General features: G+C 43.6%; 1 protein-coding gene across 1 annotated transcript in view; it reads right to left on the bottom strand.

Annotated features, from left to right (window-relative positions):
• Nucleotides 1-13,676, bottom strand: part of LOC124224831 (protein gustavus) — an 88,048-nt gene that overhangs the window by 49,313 nt on the left and 25,059 nt on the right. The window lies entirely within an intron of this gene.

The raw sequence follows: 13,676 nt of genomic DNA, 5'->3' as shown, positions 1-13,676 counted from the left end.
TTGTTTTCCCAGAGCGGAGATAATTACAGTAAAGTGACAAACGACTGCAATAATGCGCGGGTATAATCGCGTATTCAACGGAGAACCGAACGAACCGAAACGCCTCACAACAAACAGGGTAAAATTTATGACAAAGGGTGGTTTTCGTCGGGTATATATGCGCGATTTTCAAACGCTCCGATACGCATATATACGTACAGTGTTCCACGACGAGGTCGTAAAGTTTGCCGATTGAAAATCCGGGGAAAAGTTGCGTAGTCGACTTGATTGGTACGGGCAGAAAAGTAGGGTGGGCTTTTTCCTGCAGTTCGTACACACAGTTTACACAGTTTACACACGCTTGATCCATGTCGTGAATTTTAATAATCGTCATACCGAAACACGACCGCCGAACCACGGAAGGGACGTTTCCATTTGGGGGATGGACTCGGCTCGTCGTAACTCGACTCACAAAGTCGACGATAACATTGGATCCTGAAAGTGATAAGAAGTTAATAATCGTGTCTAGTACCGGTAACAGTCTGACAAATTGAAAAGAGACGCTTTCTCAGTTCAACCGCTTCCTGAGAAAAATGATTTCACGATGATGTGAGAACCGCATAATCGGCTTACGAATCGATGCATCGAACAGAGTCAGGAATTGCTTGATCAAAGTTTGCTGGGCGATACTATTAGACGAATAAGATCATTCGGTAAGCTGTAGGCGCATCCCTGGATCCCGAATCTCTTGACAACGAGCGAGCGGTTGAACTCTAGAGAATGAATAGAGCCGACCCGCGTATCCGTAATAAACCCCCTGTACTGTGAATTTCCTGGAGAGTTTGTTCGTCATAGTTTGAAGAAAATTGGACACCCTCGCCTCGGGGATGAAGAGAAGGTGACAGGGGTTGGTCGTCGACAGGGTGGTTAATCGGGAGCTGTACAGTCTTGGGAGGCAGTGGAAACGTTTCAAGTCCAGGTAATTTATCCAAGTTACATAATAAAGGAAGGACTCGCGGGCACCCCTCAGGGATCCACGAAGGATGTCCTCCGGCTGGCGGACCAAGGGGGATCAAGGCACGGGGACGGTTCGTCTGCGAGAAGCTTCGCCGAGGGGAGGTCGTTTATTAAAGGGACAGTTTGACCGTGAACCAAGGATGGGTTTGCGGCGGCCATCCGAGGGACGCGGACGAGGACGCGAAGGGACGGCCTCGGTATCCAGAGGCTATTGTGGGTCCGGTTCGTCGCAAAAGGTTTCTGAACCCGGCTCGACAATGGGAGAGAGCTCGACCCTGGTCTTCGGATATGCATGGAGGCCCGGCGTTTAAAGGGGTTGATATATGCCGACTATGGGACCGTTTCTGGCCGGCTTACTTATCGGCGCTAGGAGGCTACCTCGAGAATTCTATGACCTAATCGCACCCCGTTCACACGAGTTCCTTCGAGCCTTAGAAATGGCGCGTAACGCGTGTTCCACCGTTCAGCAGGAACTGGTATCGTAGATTTTGCTCAATCACGGAACCTACTTCTTCGCACGCGGTGCTGCTAATCGCCGGGTAATTTAATCACCGTAGCTAGACCATTTATGTATAGTCAAGTAAACCTCGGCCGTTGCCAGATTCGTATAATACAATGAAAAAAAATTTCGTTGCTGCTCCTCCAGACGTTTGAAGGTGCGTCTTTAAAATTGGTAAAGAAAAATTTCTTTTCTTCTCGCTCCGTTTGTATTGGATTTGCCTGCACACAAAAGACTGCGGTGGTCTGTCCAATGAGTTTATAAGTGTGCGTTAAACAATGATCAAAGCATTATATGTACGTATATCCTGTCGAGTTGGGAAATAAAATTATTTTCAAGCTTGAAACGGCTCGTTTTTATCCTACGATATTAACAACGGGAGAAAATTTTCTATTCTTGCCTTCAGTTTTTGTTTTTTTTTTTTGTTTCTCTCCTTTTTTTTTTTTTTAGCGACAACATCGCGGTCAGTACAATCGTACGCAAATACACATTATTCCTGCAAACAGAAGACCTTGTGAAAGTTACATCACTCGAAGGCTGCTTATGCAGCGATTGACATGATTCCGTGCCCACGTTACATTATGTGTTTCGAGAAAAATGAGCTTCGACGATTGCGGACAATCTGGCGAGAATATAATCTACTCGGTGACGGACTAATTCGTACTGCGTTATTTCGGTCTGAAATCGACGGCTCCTCGTTACTAGCAGTTGAAATGCAATGACCGTTACATACGAGCCTGACGCATTCCTGCAAAACCGTGTGATAAGAAGAAGCGCGTTTAAGAATCACCGTTTCCCCGCATATTTTTAAGAGGTGTAATAAAACGCCGCTGCTCTTTGGGTACTCACCAAGGTTTTCAAGGAGTCATGCGCGTGTTCAGGCACTTCGATCGTTCCTTTTTTTAAAGAAAGTACCGTTCGGCTGCATCACGGTTTCAAGAAATCGTCCGGCTTGCCTGGTACTCCGCAAACACGGACTCAGAATTTGGTTAGCAATTTTGCGAGGAAGCCTAACGCGAGTTGCTCGCGCTTTAGAATCGCGACTCAAGTGACCAAATTAGCGTTGAGTATGAGAATAGCGATTTCTCTCAAAACCGTGGCGACGATCGAGGCTGCAGCAGCTGGCTCGACATGTTCGTCAATTGTTTCTTGCTCTCAGAGTCTCGACCGTTATTTTGCTAACGAGTTGACGTCACGTGACGATCGTATGCCCGTTTTGGTGCCCAATGACCGATACCGAGAACCGGGAATCGAGAAGGAAACGGTAACCTCCGCGCTGCAGGACTCGAGTAAATTCGTCCTGTGCCGTTCTCCCGCTCGGGTTAATCCCGTTTGACAGGATCACCGTACCGGAGGCTGAGCCCTAGATAAACTGGATCACGGAGACGCGGATCTACTTTTTAGACGAGCGAAAACCGGCGAACGCGCTCCTCGCTGTTTTGTTACGGATCGCGTTAGTCGGACGAAAACAGGTCCAGAACTCGTTTTATCAGCGGTCAACGAAGCTGTCGGATATTCGCCTGGGTTAACTGTGAAAGAATAAGAAACAACGGAAGCGAACGAAACGAGTCCGGTAGAGAAGAATTTAATTCTTTTTTATCTTACAAAGAAGTGAAAATAAAATTGTTGATTACAGATATTGATGGTCTTTGCACTGTAAAGGTAAAGGCAAAACGCGTTATCACGCTTGCACATCGCACGTGGGTTGGCAGCTAATACAAGCTAATTACACGAAAAAAAAAGAGGAAGAAAAAAAGGCACCAATTTTACGGGACTGTTTCTCAATGCCTCCGACATTGGAGGTACCGAGTATAAAAGAGAGACTTCTGACCCCACCAAGGTGGATTCCTGATTGCTGCCACGATCAATCAAAAAAGAAATTTCGCTCATATTTCATCGTCGAAATTTAGGCGATACGTCGGGCAGGCGCCCAGCGGAGTCGAAACGCGCAAGTCTTATAATATCGTCGCAAACACGCACATTGCGCGAGTTTGTAACTGGGCTGAAGTTTCTCCGTTACGGAATAGAGAAAGAAAGTGATCCGGTCAGAATAGAGATGATTGTGTTGCTCTCCCTCTCTCTCTCTCTCTGTGTAACGTAGGACCAATATCATCTTTATCGGATACCCATTTCTCGGGTAAATATCTCTCAGTGGTGTGACTGGCCATTGGATATGCGACGAACGGTGGTTTCGTCCACTTTTTTTTTTAGGTCAATCGCGTTTCTGCGAGGACGAAACGAGTCTTGTTCCTCCAGGCGGAGGCTTGGATAGGCTCGGGTTGTTACCGGGTAGACCTGCGGGGAATCACCGACGCAACAGACAAGACGCGAGTCGAATTGGTAAGGGGACGGGATAGTCGGAGGATAGTTGGACACATCTTATGCATTATTCATCGTCGGCGTTCCCCGTATTTTCAAGTTTAAATATTTGAATACCTCGTTGCCGCTAACGTCGAAACCAAGTTAGGGAAATATTCGTTCGCTTATTCACACGGGATTGTCCGCTCTTTCGGGCCAACTTGAACAACCTTCCCCATACATCCGATACCCGCGTCAGCTGATCGCTGTTTCACCTCTTTTTTTCTCACTCGTCCGTCTGGTCGCAACCTCGACGCATAACGTGTAATCGATTTTGAAGAGAAAAGAAGAAATACATGTCTCTAAAACCCTCTAGGAAGACGACTCGGTTGTTGTCGCAAGGTTTCGAGTAGACGATTCCTCTGGTTTCAAGTGTCAGGTTCTTCTTGAAAAATTTGTTACTCCAAGATGCGTTAACTTCGGTTGACGCTGACAGATGATCGGTAAACACGATGGTTTCCGATCTTTTTTAATGGTTCAAAAAATAAAACTTTCCCGAAGGTGATCACGGCATGACTTGAATTTGCATTTTTTCCCATTAGTCAAAGCCTGCTCGTACTGGCTCATTCGATTATAAATCACCGTGCGTGTTCATAGTATTTCATAAAGATTGAGAAACGTCTGAATAATTTGGTCTGAAAAGTTGCGAGAGAGTGCGGTTCGTCGGAAAGTTCGTAAAGAAGTACCAACGAACGTAAATTTTCCAAGTGATTTTGATACTGATTAAGTAGAGCCCGGTTGACGTCAGAGCCTTTTCATTCCGGTTATAGCCCAAGTTAAGTTATATCTGGATTATCCGGGTACAAGAAAGCTTGAGAGCCAACGAGAGAAGGAGAAAAAGGGGCATGGGAAGTGAAGGAGGGTTTCGACTCACGAGAGGATGCCGGTGGTGGTTTTAACCGCGTCCCAAAGTCTTGGAGAAAGGCGGCAGATATTACCTCATAACTTTGCGTCGTGAAGCCACGAGTAGGTATAAGCTATCATCGTGAAGGGGCCCGGAGGAAGAGACGACGAAGAGGCTCTTCGCACGCGTGTTGGTGGGCAAGGACCGAGGACGTGGAGGAGAACGATGGCCTTGGCGTATGTGTGTGCGATGTACTCCCATGGATAACGGGGGTCCTTTCCGGAGGACCTAGACACGGCCGGCACGGGATAAAATTCCAGGAAAAGAACCTGCGCTAACGTCCGGGTGCGTCCTCCATTCCATTCCATTCCATCCCATTCCGGTCCATCTCGTTCCATTTCATTCCATTTCCTTTCGAGCTGCCGAGATCGGTCGCTCGAGTTTGGATGTGGCGAAGTGAAGGGTCTCTCTTGGCAAGGGGTCCGCTAATGGAAGGGTCTCTGCAGGTCTACGGGTAAGGCGGCCGTGCCTCTGATATATACGCCATTCGTGACGGGAATTCGCGACAGTCTCGAGGTCAGTAACGTACCTACATTCGCGCCTTATAGCCTATCCCATGGCCCACGAGCCTCCTCGTTCCTTACGACACTCGTGTGACTACTCCGCTCATTTCTATAAATACCAGGGTGACTTACAACGAATACCGCAGTCCTTTCATTTTTCTGTCCAAACGCTTCACGCTGCACTGGGCATTGGAATCAACGAGTCCCGTGGGAATGATTGGACGAGTCGATAATGCTGCTCTTCCAGGACTTTCAGTGATACGCGAGTCTCACTTGTCACCACGAGTTCGAAATTCGGGATCAAAATTCGAGGCGGCGCGGGCGTTAGGAAATTCTTTGATCAACGTTGATCAACGTACGATGATACACAGGGAACACGAACTAATTTTACCCAGCGTTCCATGCAGCGGCCTGAACCGCCGCAAGTCCGAGGTTCGAGGTCTGATAAGAGAGGCACCTAACCGCTGTCATCCAACGAGGCATAAGTGAGCCGAGGACAAGCGCGTTGCAAAACTTTAAACACTTTACTTGCAAATTAAAGTCTAACTTTGCAATCTCCGGTTGCACCGAGCTTACCGTATATGGCTTCTATGCGCACATTCACGTACACACGGATGCACGTGGAAACGAGTGTATGTGACGCGTGCTTCGATACGCGGTATATCTGCCTACGCCGATCGTGCGTTGCGGTATTTTTCTTTCTTTCTTTCTGTCATCACTTTTTTTTTTCCTCTCCATTTTCTCGCTCTCTCGACAGAAAGTCGGAAAGTAAAGCGACGGAATAAATTTGACGATGTAATTATATACGTACGGATAATGTGTGCGCGGTAAGTGGAGAGCTGAAAATTGAAGACCCTCATTTACTTTCGGAGTTTATTACACCGACGGAGGAGGATGTCGTCGACCACCACGACGGTCGAAACGTATTATTGTTAATGATTTTCTCACAAATTTACCATCGCGTCGAGTGAAACTGGGTTGCGCACGGCTTAATCGAACCGCCGTTCAGATCCGCCACTGCCGGTACTTCTGTGCCACGAAGCCAAGGTCCAGCACTCTCCTCCGTATTAAAGTCGGCCGTGCAGTTTTGCTTTCCGTGCAACTGTTGGTGTGGTCCCACCGTCTGGTATGCTTTTTCAGTCAACTAATCTACGGACGACGACTCTTCGTCATTGCAACACCAGGTGTATCAATTTGTTTCGTGTCTTTAAGGCAGCGCGTGTGAAGTTTCGGAGAAGTACGTGTAAACGTGAGTTCAGGGTCAGTTGCTACGACGAAGGCATTGCGGGAGGAAAATTTAGGTAAACTTGATTCGAGGGAAGGACGAGGGCAAACAACGAAACAATACTTATCACCGTTGGATACGATATCATCACGTACGACGTATATTATCTTATCTCCGTGACAGTTATCGCGATCGTTAAAAGTACCAATCTTATCGTCACTACGCTTGTGCGTCTCCCTATCGGGCCAACTGAAACCACATAATCGTTGGTTAATCATCAAGGAAAGTATACGGTTCTGTAAAATACTGTGGAACGGAAGCCAACGGCTGGTAATAAATGCATAAATGCTTCGAATCGAAAGTACTTAAGCCGATAGAATGTGCAGTTGTGTGATTATTGTTAAAGTTCAAACGGTGAGCTGATATTTAGGCGTAAGATAAGTAAGCGAGTTGGCGATTAGAAGCGAAATATCACCTAGTGCTTGGAGGTCACAGCACAAGTTGCGAATTTTTATACGGCAACAGCCGAGTGTGCAACGACAAGTTCTTATTCCGAATTATTCGAGGTTGCGTTCCTGGCTTGAAGTAAATTTGCGCAATAATTTGTCGTTTTCCTTTCTGTCACGTACACGTCCCAGATTAAGTTCGAAAAATACCTTCTCGACTCTTATTAGCATACTACGAGATTCTGTTTGCAAAATAAATTAGACAATTTACGAAACACGTTAGAAAGCGAGTCGAAAATACTCGTTTAGTTGTCGTACTTGTCTCCACTGTGCGTGGGTTATAAGCTACTGCATCCAAGTTTGTGTGCGGACAAATTATTGTCCAAACATTGAGGTGTGCGTAAACGATTCTCCGTTTCTTCTTGTTTCGAGGGATCTCGGTAGAACAATATTGTCCGTTAAATTAGATGAAAATTTCCAAGTGGCTCGTATTTCTCACCAGAACATGATCTTCCAAGTATAAAAATAAAACTCTGCATGTTTATTCACAATCAATTATAACATATTTATGCGCATGCATGTGCCCCGACAACTTTGATTAAACGATTTACCAATCAGGTTATTGGCAGTCTCTACGCAAAAACGCGAAGGTCACGCAAGACGGTTGACGAAATCTACATTCAAGACGTACGACTTGTGCTTCTTGCCACCGTAAACTCTAAAACCGCTGCAGACGTTGCGTTCAACCGCGCGATTATAATATGCGAAATATTCCGACTCCTTTACCGATCGGCGTTTCAAACTTACCCGGTCCTGGCAATTTTTGGCTAACCATTTAAACCGTACAAGACAACCTAGTAGCAATTCTCCAAACTGAGTACGAAATAAATTTGCGAAACTGTTCGAGCATACTTTCATTACTCACATAGTTACCAAAGGGTGCAAGTATGTAGGCAAAGTCTAATGATTCTCAGGAAAACGTACATGGTTTGCAAATCTTTCCCATGACGGTGCATGTTGCAATTATTGTAACAGTTGTGGAAATTTTCAAATTGTATCACGATTGGTTATCAAAGAATTGACAATAGTTCTCACCTATACATTACATACTCAAAATCAAGTGTTCTGTTTGAAAGTGCATTGCAACATTAATTTCCTATTTACATCCCGCAGCCTGTATAAAAGCACAGTTTACATCTTGCGCCTATCTTCTCGGTCGATTCGCGTCCCGAAAGCTGTGAAAAAAGAAAAAAAAAAAAAAAATGTCCGAAGATTCTTGTACGTCCTCTAGATTCCATCAATACTAATGGCGCGTTACTGAAAGAAATGAAAAAAGCTCACGGAGAAAATACCGCGGAAACTTGGGCAGAGTTTCGAAGTACGAGGCACTGATGTAAAAATTGAAAAGCACCCAACCGTCAGTTTCGCGTCACGTCTCTTCGGCGCTACTGAAATCCGTCAAACGGTTGGAGGGCGAGTTGTACGGAGCTTCGCATCCGCGGAAAAACCGGGTACGAAAGCTCCTCAGCGAGCAATGGCCGCCGGTGGTGCACCAGGAGGTGGAGTACTCGCAGTCGCTTCGAACGAGCAATTCGTTGCCGATCGTCGCGAAGCTCGAGCAACGGAGCGAGGCGAGGGTACGTCGGGGTGTGTGCCAGTCACCGGGGATTCCCCCACTTTCGCCCCGTCCTATACCCCCCGCAAGGATCAATACTTACCAGTGTTATCATGCTCCTCTACCGTGCAGCGGCTGACGCTACTGTTCGGTTAAAGGTTCGTTTCCACTGCGAAAATTTGCAGCGATTTTTTTTTACAGGGAATGGTGTAAACATTTCTCATATATCATTGTTTCACCCTTCCGCTTGCAGCAGCGATTTATTGATAAAGGCTGGCAGCCGAACCGAAAGCTATAAAACCGAGGGCAATTTGTCTTCCATCAGTGCAAAAGTTTATTAATTCAAACGTATATACGTGACTGGAGATTCCGCGATGGTAAAATTATTTGACATCGAAATTGCCCGGTAAAATTGCAGGAGACAATCGTCCGACTATATATCGATGATATTCCACGGGTTCAAAATCGTACATCTCAACGATGGAAGTTTGCTGGGCTACATGCATAACCGAGAGATCAAGGTCTGCGGTATGATAAAATTACAAAACTTGAAGTGACGCAACTTTCGAAGAGATTGGTTAAAGCGATTTTAAAATCCGGGTCAATTTTCATAATCCTAACGCCGATTGGATTATCTTTGACTTTTACAAAGTTTATCTATCAAAACATGTACCGAAGTGTGTAGGTTAAAAGTAGAAGAAACGAAGCCGAAAAAACGGGTTATCAGAATATACATGCAATAAATACCGAGAATAGCACGAGTGATAGTGGTATTAAGTATGTAATTGCGAAAGTTTTATCTACTTGAAAAGCTTTGAAAAGCAAAAGGTCACAAGTCTAGCAGAGTTCGTGATTCGGGAGTATCTAACAATTTCGCGTCAAGATTTATGATGTACGTAGAAACGGGAACGATACACAAATAATAGGCCAAAGTTTGAACAATGAAAAAGTATATTTCTTCTTGTTTGTAAGCCACTCGGGGAACTATCCAAAGTTCGATTATGGAATCCAGTTTCAACAGATAGAAGAACAAGTCAAGTCTTTTGGTCAAGTGATACGGGCAATTTGGATTAGCGAAACTCTCAACTCTTGTAAATCGCAGAACGAAAGTTCTCGATTCTCCCTTCTCCCTTCTCCCTTCTCCTTTCCTCCGCATCCTCACCTCTTCGGACAACTTTGTACAACTTCGTGTAACTTTCCGACGCATAAAGACAATCCTTCTGAAACTGGTTTACTTTGCGCTACTTCTTCTCTTATCAGTGCTCACGATTTTCGCTAACCTCGTAGCAATTTGGTAATCGATCGATCAATCAATCAATCAACCAATCAATCAATCAACCAATCAATCAATCAATCGTCGCATTCGCGAATCGGAAGTTCGCATCGGACCACGAATAGCTATTGTTTCTACTTTTTTCACCGTTAAGGGTGTGCATCGCCAAACTCAATTACGGCCATCGACGCGGTCATCTAGATCTTTATACTCAGCTTATCGCGATCCATTACACCCCATGGGTCATCAAGCGATGCTAATCATCGAGAATAATTACGTTCCTAATAATATACCTCGACACTATGGAACCGCAGCACCTCGACACTCGTTTAGCAATATATTTCACGGAAATTTTCACCGTGTAATTTACCACTAAAGCGTGCCGTGCGATATATGTATACGTGGATAACTGTGAAGTGAAATTTCACGCTGACAGTGTGAAATTTTGTTTAAAAATTGCCTTTTTTTTTTTAACATCATCCATATATATAATAGGATTCCGGCACACGGAGAGAGGAAGAAGAGCCGCCGTCGCCGCCGCCTTCGCAAAATTTGTCTCCAGAAAAACGGCTTCAATATTTATGCGAGGTCGTAAAATCAAGGTGGGCTGCAAAACCCGTCACGTATATGTATGAGCCGTTCGCAGATATTAAAGCGTCGGTAAAACGCCTGCGTTGCAGCACGTCTGATGAACGATAATAACGAGATACGTACGTTCCGAAACAGATCCGTAAAAGGATACACAAGCCCCACTTTCTCTCTTTCTCTCTCAATCTCTCTTTTTCTTCCTTTCTCTCCTCGACGTCAAAGACGGGAGACACGACCCGCGTCAAGTTTATAAACTCATTGCCGACATATAAACATTCTTTGCTTATAAACTAATTATCGCTAGGGGATATCAAATATCAGTCTTGGCTTTCGCTCAAGTGTACAGCGTAGGGGGAGGAGTAGGACGACCGCAACGTAGACCAGAGAGACTGAAGCCAAAAAGGAATGCAAAAAACGAAAGTAAAAAATAAAAAATAAAATAAACAAATATAATAAATAAACACGAATAATACGACGACGAAACGAGTCTTTGGTTTTATTCGTGCCAAATGCGCAAACAATTACCCATAGGTAGGTATATAGTATATATGTGTGTGTGTGTGTGCGTGAGTGTCGCGCGTGTGTGTATGTATGCATGTACGCGTCGATCATTGACCCGGCCTGCGGATACAAGGATGAATAAAAATCGAGCTCCTTGAGCCGGAGGCTGGTTTTCTATCATAGGTGTACAGGTAACAGCGTAACGCCCAAAGGCTGCTCGAATGACGAATGCGCCGATTGAAAACACACACATGCGTGTAATCCAAGTGTAATCGTGCATAATGCACGATTGTAATCGAGGGTGGAGCCGCGCCTTGTATATTTTATCACCACCCGATACCGCAGGCGGGGCAGTCGCTGATTGAGAGCCATGCAGGCCTAGGTATGGAATATTGCAGTAACAAGGAGACAACGTCGCTCTGTTGGATTTAGGCGCCATTCCATGTACTCGCTACCGGCTTCCGAGTTTTCCGACCGTTCGTTCGCTAGCTCCATACAGAACCGGCAATAAAACACTCGCCATAAGCCACCCCGTTTGTTGCTGGCGGTATAACATTCGCGGACGTATGAATCGTCCGTCCAGGGTCCCCTGCTTTGCACGTCACAAACATTGGTAGCCCTGTTGGTATCCAGGGGTTGATGCCCTTGCTACTAATGCACAGGGCTGGTTCGCGACGCGAACTCGGATAGACAACCTTTGCTGTCGCGCATACTGAACTATGCCTAGGTATTAGAAGTGAACGTGCAAGGGTGGGCTTATGCTTGCAGCCGAGTGATACATGACGCCCGATATTCCCTGGAATGAAAAAACTCGAGTCCGGAGCGCGTATAAAAATGGAAAAAAAAAACCGAACTATCCGAGTGTTTTGACCTGCCGCTACATAAAGGGCAGTATAGTATTGAATTTCGATAGAGATTTGATTTTTGCACCATTGCTGTGTTGATCGGTGACTACCCAATAAACACACACCAGTATAAATTTCGTATATGAAACGTCGAAGTCGTTTAATAATGGTATAAGTATAAAATTCAACCGTATCACATATACTGTAATATTTCGGATGGATATTATTCGTATGATTACTCTGTTTATTATGCGTATTTCATTATACAGAAGTTTAAAATACGTATTATTATAGCAAAAGCAACGTATAGTATATTTGTTCATTATTCGTACGAAAATCGTTTAAAACTTATATGTTTAACGATGTTGGTACTCCATCTTTCAACGTTTTATCAGAATCGTTTCATTTGAATTTACAAATTACGAGCTATTAACGTTCACGAAATTCGTTTATGATTTTGGTAATCACAACATATAATATTCATTCATGACACAACTGCCAGCAACTTTAATTAGACGTTTATCATACTTCCTATTCACCATTGCACAGCAGTATATTGATTGTTTTATGAACGTATATCTTCGACTATTATAATGTACGTTTTATTGGTATTTCTGATCTACGCGTGATAGACGTTTATGAAATTCATTTTCAATCTTGGTGTCTACAACATCTATATATATATATATTAGGGTGTGTCGAAAATGAACTTTTTTTTTTTCTTCGCTCCTACCACTCAAAACTTTAGGTTTTGACATTAAAGAGGTCCTCGTTCAAGGAGGGCGCTGTAGCTTGAAGTTTAGAAGTCGCTCAACGAGGATTTAGGTTTCCCATCTAATTAACACGTAAAAAATATTGTTTTTCGTTCAAAATGATGTCAGGCAACCATAAAATTGGCGATGTCTGTATTTCTTGGCTTATTTGAAAGCATGACTCATCCCCTAAACGATGATAGGTCGTTTTTCGACTTACCTTGTTCCAATTTTTTTTTACGCCACTTTTCGACCACAATAGTCACTTTTTCAAGTTTACAAAGTCTCCAAGGTATCAATGAGTCCAAAATGAATTGCTACAAGTATTGATTCTTGATTCGAATATAAATAACCAATTCTAAAAATTGGTAAATTCCGTATCTTCAATTTTATTCAAAAAACCATGTTTATTTTGAGAAATTTTGTATGTTTCACTAATTTTTGGAATTGGTTATTTATATTCGAATCAAGAATCAATACTTGTAGCAATTCATTTTGAACTCATTGATACATTGGAGACTTTGTAAACTTGAAAAAGTGACTATTGTGGTCGAAAAGTGGCGTAAAAAAAATTGGTACAAGGTAAGTCGAAAAACGACCTATCATCGTTTAGGGGATGAGTCATGCTTTCAAATAAGCCAAGAAGCACAGAAATCGCCAATTTTTTGGATGCCTGACATCATTTTGAACGAAAAACAATATTTTTTACGTGTTAATTAGATGGGAAACCTAAATCCTCGTTGAGCGACTTCTAAACTTCAAGCTACAGCGCCCTCCTTGAACGAGGACCTCTTTAATGTCAAAACCTAAAGTTTTGAGTGGTAGGAGCGAAGAAAAAAAAAAGTTCATTTTCGACACACCCTAATATATATATATATATATATATATATATATATATATATATTGTACATTCATCATACAACTACCAGCAACCCCAATTAAGCGCTTAATTATTGCGGTTTTCCACTATTGCACAGAAATATATTCATCGTTTGATGAACGTATTTTTTCAACGATTATTGTTCACGTTTTACTGCTACTTGTGATCTACGTTCAATAACCGTTTATGAAATTTATTCAATATCGGACTATTTTCAAGATACATTGAATTGTATAATATGTATATTTGATCAAATGGGTTCATACTTGTTTTACTTCAACACGATTGAGG

This window comes from Neodiprion pinetum, chromosome 1 (genome assembly GCF_021155775.2).
Source record: "Neodiprion pinetum isolate iyNeoPine1 chromosome 1, iyNeoPine1.2, whole genome shotgun sequence".
Taxonomy (NCBI): domain Eukaryota; kingdom Metazoa; phylum Arthropoda; class Insecta; order Hymenoptera; family Diprionidae; genus Neodiprion; species Neodiprion pinetum.
The sequence above is the reverse complement of the archived record's forward strand: the minus strand, read 5'-3'. Positions and strand labels throughout refer to the sequence as shown.